This window comes from Nematolebias whitei, chromosome 8 (assembly GCF_014905685.2).
Source record: "Nematolebias whitei isolate Nwh7 chromosome 8, NemWhi1, whole genome shotgun sequence".
Classification (NCBI taxonomy): Eukaryota; Metazoa; Chordata; class Actinopteri; order Cyprinodontiformes; family Rivulidae; genus Nematolebias; species Nematolebias whitei.
The window spans coordinates 38207696-38215232 of NC_056505.1; the positions used below are offsets into that span (position 1 = coordinate 38207696).

The 7537-nt window shown below is 39.5% G+C and overlaps 1 protein-coding gene across 1 annotated transcript in view; it reads left to right on the plus strand.

Moving 5' to 3' along the window:
• LOC119414139 (sarcoplasmic/endoplasmic reticulum calcium ATPase 2) overlaps positions 1 to 7537 on the plus strand; it is a 30468-nt gene that overhangs the window by 11221 nt on the left and 11710 nt on the right. The gene's annotated exons all lie outside the window — the stretch shown is intronic.

Below are 7537 nucleotides of genomic sequence, written 5' to 3' on the forward strand. Positions count from 1 at the left end.
AGAGACGCTCTGGGTTAAAGAAGACAGAACCCCCTTCATTTTAACGTAGATATTGTAGAAGCAAAGCATAGTGGGAGTAAGAGGTTACGGTGTGACATCATCAACTCTTGTTACATATTCTGTGAATTATTTGACATTTAACCGTTTGTGTAAAAAAACACATAAATTAAATTAAAACACTAGTTCAGTCATGTAAAGTTTGACTTTCTGAGACTCGTTTGAAACTTTGAATTAAGTTTTTACTGTGAAGTATGTCTGAGATCCAAAGACGGCGGGTTTTCTTGCCAATGTTCTCTTGGTCTTCCTTTTTTTCTTGCAGTTTGAGAGTTTTGTCTTTGTTATACATTATACCACTACTAAAAGTCAAGCTGCATGTTTTTGTGTATAATTTGCTCGATTTAAAACTTTAACAGATTATTCATAAGTTGAGCCCGACTTATATAGAAATTTTGGCTATCACCGATACCGATATTGGGAGGGAAAGGCGACTGCCGATAATCGATATAATGACTGAAAATTTCTGAGCTTTGTCCACCCCCAAGAATCTAAGTAAACAGCGAGTGGAGCGAGGCTTGTTTATTTAGCGCAGCTGTTAGCAACCATGAAGCTAAGCTAATCAGATTCAGGCTATATGTCGTCACACTCTGTTTACAATCATAAAAACAATCTTCCTAATGTGTGTTAACATTTTCTATCCTCCACTATTCAGTTATCAAGTGTTACAAAAATATAAATTAAACAAAGAAACGTCTTCACTGTTCATTGTTTAAACAGTCAGTCACGTATGGTGAAGGTTTAATTAGTACTGACTGCAGTGTTTTTTTTCTTTGCAGAGAAGTTAAAAGATTTCAGACAAACAATGCATTTAATTGAGGACAATAAAGATAACGTTACTAACTCTGATATATATTTTACCTCTACATTAGATTTATTGTTCTGGATAATGTGTTGCAAGGCAATAGCCTATGCTAGGTTATCTAACCTTTTAGCTTGCTAACTTGAGAGGCACATAGCTAATGACAAGCAGGTTGGAGGATTGAAGAGAATTTATTATTGATTTGTTTTACAGATCAGTTAAAATAAACTTACCATGTTCAGCAAAATACGCTAGAGTATTGTTCCCTGCTTCCTCTGTGCTGAATGCGAAACTGAAACTTAAGTGAACGGCAATGACTTGAACGGAGTCTTCATGCGCCCTCTGCTGGACACATTGTACAATTACGACTGGTCCCAGCATTTTAGCGCTGAAAATTAGAAGTCGTCCTTATTTATATTGGCGCATAATGGGATGATGATCCTGGAAGGTGTGCAATAATTTTGGTGTTCTCTGTTGTTTTTTAAACTGTTGTGTATGTAGTCTTTGTTTTTAGCTGTTTATATGAATTTTATTTGTATTTACTGTATCTTTGGGCAGCTGCTACTATACACACCCCTGAGTCTATGACAAATTTCTCCTAGGGGTCAAAAAAGTATATTCTTTCTGTTCTATTATCCCCAATACCTATAGGTCCTCAAACGTATCAGCCTAAATTATCGGTCCTACCGATATATTGGTCTGGCTCTAGTAATAAGGGTGCTTTGTGCATCCTCGTTTCACATTAGATGAATGTAAAATACTCGTTAGAGCTGCAGGAGCTTGTAGGGTCACAGAAACTCTGAACTAAACAAGTCCACTGCACTTGCCTTGTTAACACTGTGGTCTTGTGCTGACAGCTGGGAATCCACGCTATGTTGTTCTGTTCTAAACGAGACGTTGAGATGTCTGTCGTGAGCCCGGGAACACTTCAGTAAGAGGAGTAAGGTTGAACTTGAGGAACGGAGGATGTGCTCTTCTGACCTTCTGTCATCAGGCTAAACTGATCGTAGCTGCATCTAATTTATAGATCTTTTTCTCCTGTTATCAACGTAACATTATCTAAATAAGGTGTGGTTGTTGGTTCTGTGAAGTCGATGCCAGATGGGTTTACTCTGTTAAATGCAAATGTAACTAGAGGAATGGCATTTCCAGCAAAAAATGCAACGTGAATTTTTTTTTTTTTTTTTTTTTTTTTTTTTTGCTGAAAGCTGCTGAAGTTGAAACCAGACTGAAAAGGTTTCATTGCAGAACTGTTAGTGTGTGTTGAATTTGAACAGCTGCTATTTGCTGAAGGCAGGAAAGTACCATAGTGGAAAAATAGCAGAAATGAGTAGAACAAGCTGTTCCTGAAAGAAGAAGAAGAAGAAAGTTCCTGGAGAAACTTTGATGGGGATTGCCACGTGGTGACCATTTAAAAATTTTAATTTGACAGTACTATTTTTTTTTTTTTTCCATTTTCCCTTTATTTATACTATGTGTTGGGGTTCACTCTCAGTACCAATAATCCAAATTTCAGCTCAATATGACATAAAATCGATAAGTTATAGTCTTTTTTTAAATTTTTATATATATATATATATATATTTTTTTAGCTATATTGGGCATTTTTGAGTTTTGATTTGGATTCGGTATGCGACGGGAGCATTCTCAAATATAGCCACACCTAATTTCATCTCTGTGTAAAAATAGCTGAGTTAAAGCCATTTAAATGTAGCTTTGGTGGCCATCTTGGATTTTTTTTTTTTTTGGGCTTCAGTATTTAATGGGCATTGCTCTCCACTACCACCACACCAAATTTCAGCTTTATATCTCTAAAATGACTGATTTTATATAGTTTTTTCCTTTTTAGCTCAGGTAGCCATCTTGGATTTTTGATTTGCAGTCATTCTTGGGGGTTCGAATCCACCAGCAGTCACATACTGAAGTGTCACTGAGAAAGACACTGAACCCCTCAATGCCTCTGATGTGTGTCCCATCAGTGTATGAATGTGATCTAAAGCTCTGATTAGTCTCTTTAGAATGATTTGTTCAATTAGCTTTGTAGAGATCTAGTAGAGTGCTGTACGAATGGGTAAATGAGGACACAGATTGTTGTAAAGTACTTTGAGTATCTTGAAATAAGATGGAAAGGCTCAAAAAGCATTCAATACAAAAACAACTGGACTTTATTTGTAACAGAAGACATTTCACTGCTCATCCTCGGATGAGGATGAGCAGTGAAATGGATTTTATTTTACAAATAAAATCCAGTTGTTTTTGTATTGAATGCTTTTTGAATTCATCATGTCCTGGATGACTGAGAATCTTCACCAGCATAAGATAGAAAGGCACTATACAAGTACAGTCCATTTACTATTTATCATTCTATTACAGATCGTTCTCAGCTACCAATATACCAAATTTCAGCTGAACAGCTCTAAAAACAGCTCAGTTATCGTATTTTTTTCCCTTTTAGCTAAGGCAGCACAAGGTTAACTTAGCAGAAAAATACCTAAAAATAAAATAAAATAAAGTAGCTGAAAAGGGGAGAGAAAAGCTGAATTTTGTCAGAAAGGATCTGAAGGTGAAACTAGCACAAAGAAGGTGAAAAAGCTGAACAAAGGCTGAATCGAGCAGTAACATGTTGCACAGAGTTTGAAGGATGTGAAGAAGCTCTGTTCTTTTTTAATATCAAGTCAGAGCAGAAATATCCTGAAGGAGCTGAACGTTTTGATGCATGAATTGTTGAAGTGGAACAAAAATGGAAGAGCACGTTGGATGCTGAAAAACATCTGGAAGGAGAATGAATCTGTTTTCTAAACATTTACACAATGAAGGCACACACCTTTTATTGCTATTTGCCTGTTTGTTTTCCCAATTTCCATCATGAATTTTTTTGGATTCACTCCTAGTACTCCTGCAGTTTTGGATAAAAACAATAAATAAATAAAAAAATCTAAACAAGTGTCTCAACAGGGAATAGTGTTTTGACTGTTGGGAGCGGTGCAGAACACTGTACAAATTAAAAAATATCATTTTACATGCACAGCATGGGGTTTGGCATCATGAGTGAGAGAAGCCGGCCATGTTTGAAGACGCTCTGGCAGCTCACACTGGTTTAACAGTTTTATCCAGTCACTGATATTGGGGAGCGGTGGTGCAGAGGTTAGAGAAGGTAGACCTGGTATCGGAATGTCACTGGTTCAACTCCCTGACAACATCAAAATGTGGGTGAGAAAGATGAAACTGTAAATCTGTAAAGTGCCCTGAGACAACTTTGTTGTGATTTGGCGCTATATAAATAAACTGAATTGAATTGAAACGCCCACACCTCCTCCACCCTTATTTGCCCCCTCTGGGCCCTTGAGCAAGGCCCTTAACCCCCACCACCTGCTCCCCCGGGTGCCCTAGATAGCAGCTCTCTGCTCCACACAGGGCTGTGGTAGCTCGGTGTCTGTGGTTGTGTCAGGAAGGACATCCAGCGTAAAAATAACTGGCATGTCTTGGTGTGAGTACGTTCACTGTGGTGACCCCTGAAGAAGGGAGCAGCCGAAAGAAGAAGAAGAAAATCCAATCACTGATTATTAGATTAGATTATTATTAATCACCTTTACTGTAAGTTGATCAACTGTGTGTTAGGCAGTAGCTGATGGACTTCCTTTCAACTTTCAAGTGTCTAGTTTTAAAGTTTATTTTGGCTTGTTTTTTATTCATGGGATATCTTTGTTACTTTAGCAGCTAAAACTGTAATTACCCAGAAACTGACTGCTCAAGATTCAAAACAAAAAACCGTAAAAGACCTGAAGAAGCTGGAGTGGAGGTGGATTATAGGTGAACTTTCTCCACAAGTTACCTGACATGTTCACGCTCATGGCAGCTTTTCAGCAGGATGTTAGGAAACTAGTCAGTGGTTAAATATTGATTCATTTATCCAGCCAACTGTTAACTAAACAGTCCTCTGCTAACAGCGTCACTAGTGGAAACAATACTAAAATAATTGAACAGTTGGCTAAATGTGCACAGCAGTGAAGTGTAACAAGTGCAAGCAACACGTTTGTTGAAACAGATAATTTTATATTGACTTTAATAGATTTCTCATGGTCACATAGCTTTATTTGTGCAGCTAGAGGAAACTACAGCAAAGTCTGGTGTTCATCTCCTTTCGACCTGAGCTGAGTATTTGTATACTGCCTTTGCACATATGTAAATGTAGCTGGGGAGTTTTTAGTTTGAGATGTGCTGGAAAGCTGCAAGACGCTCTTTCACCGTCCCCCATCACCACGGCTGGAGGTCAGTCTTTTGTTCGGCTGCCATTGGCACATGTAACCTCCTGGCTCGCTGAAGGTCGCAGCAGATGCAGGTGCCAGTCAGCGCTGGCAGCTCCACCTCACCTGCTATTTAAAGGACTGTTTAAAAGGCACCTTAGGGAGTCTTTCTGGGTGCAACGTGTCACCTGGTGCGAGCTCATTTTACTGTAAAATGTCCGACTCTTGAATTGTTTGACACGTTGGCAAATACAGAGAGGATGGTTGGACTGAACTCAAGGAGGATGTTGATGTAGACGGACGAAGGATGTCCACGTTTGATCAAAGCAGGATTAGAGCGTGACACTTGGGACAGGTCCAGCTTTTAGCAGGATCGTAAAAAGGACAGCGGCTGTCTTTGTATGGGATCTGAAGCAACTCCATCCAAAAAACTGTTTATCTTTGAAAGGAAAGACAGAACAGGAAGTCTACAAAAGTGGATTTGTGAGCTTTTTAGCTCCCATGGAAAAAATCTTTGTTGTTTAAAAAAAACTCATTGATCAGTTTAGTCTTTCATTTTGCTCCATTTATTTCTTTTTGTTGTGCAGCATTTAAAACAGTTCTGTTTCTTAGTTTAAAGTGTGTGTTGGTTGTTGAAATGCTCCGGAGTCGAGGTGCTGGATGCAGCTCGTCCACTTTAGCAAACACAAAATAAGCTACAACTCAGTCAGTTTTACAGATGGTGACCTGAAACCTGACGTGGTAGTAGTGGAGGGTCACCTCTAACACATACTCTGAGCACAGACACATCACACAGTCATTGTTTAAAACGTTGGCATGCAAGGTGTGATTTGCAGTCCTTCTAAGAAAATGTAATTTTAATGTTAGGTTGTGGTGTCTATATGTAGCTTTACACACAGAACTGTGCCATGACCTGAGCCTCTTCTGCAGCTTCCTTCTGCTTTATGTACCATCAGGAGGCTGAATTGGGTCATAGCAATTCCAGTGCACCCAAATCTGCCTTTCCTTTGAGACGGGCCTTTTATGGCTCACAAGTCCTTCATTTGCTCTTTTTCCTGACAGTGGCTGCTTTGCTGCGGCGTGGCACAACGGCCATCTTGTAACGAGCTGCGCTTCATCATTTGAGTTTACCGTCATGTTGAGATGTCTGTTTCTCTGTAACTCATCTGTTTAACCTTCATTTCACCAGCAGACACGCATATTTACAGAAACAGACGATTTACATCGTGTGAACGTTCTATTTTTTTGCGAATCATTTCATATTACAAAGACTCATTACACACAGTGAAATATTTCAAACCTTTCTTGTAATGTTGATGATTGTCTTTATAAATAATGACAAACCAAACATCAGTGTCAGAAAATGAGAATCTTCCACAGCCAGATGTTGGTACCTTTGTCAGTGTGGACAGGAGACGAGTCCTGCTGGAAGATGAAACCAGCATCTCCACAAAGCTCGTCAGCAGCACGAAGCAAGAAGTCTCTAAACTGTCCTGCTAGATGCTGCGTGGACTTCAGAGAACAGTGGACCAGAACCAGCAGAGGACATGGACCCAAACCATCAGTGACTGTGGAAACTTCTCTCTGGACTTCAACAACATGGATTCTGGACCTCTCTTCTCTTCCTCCAGACTCTGGGACCTTGATTTATAAATGACATGAACATTTACTTTAATCTGAAAAGAGGACATTGGACACTGAGAGACAGTCCAGTTCTTTTTCTCCTCAGCAGGTAAGACACTTCTGATGTCTCTGGTTCAGAAGTGGCTGGACTGGAGACATTTGTAGCTCATGTCCAGGAGTTAATCAGCTGATCGGGGGGAGACTCCAGGAGTTTACAACACTGAACCTCTTCTCAATATTCTCATTTTCTGAGACACTCAATTTTGTTTTTTCATTATCTGTAAATTATAATCATCAAAATTACAAGAAATAAAGGATTAAAATATTTCACTCTGTAATGAATCTAATATGAGCTTCACTTTCTGAAATGATTAAAAAAATAAACATGCATGTTAGGCTGACTGGTAACTAAATTGTCTCTGGGTGTGAGTGAGAGAGTGAATGGTTGTTTGTCTCTATGTGTCCCTGTGATGGACTGTAGACCTGTCCAGGGTGTCCCCTGCGTCTCGCACAGTGATGGCTGGACATGGACACCAGTGACCCCCATGACCTGAAAAGGAAGAAGCGGCTTAAAGATAATGGATAGATGGATGGATGGATGGATGGATGGATGGATGGATGGAATTCTAATTGTGATCTACACCTGTATGTGTGGACTTCTTGATAACCAGACATCAGTGTCTGTGGGATGTAAAAGACCATTTCTTGAACAACATCAAGCATAATGTGATTGGTTCAGCATGGACAGCCCCTCTCTCTCTCTCTCTCACACACACACACACACACACACACACACACACACACACACACACAC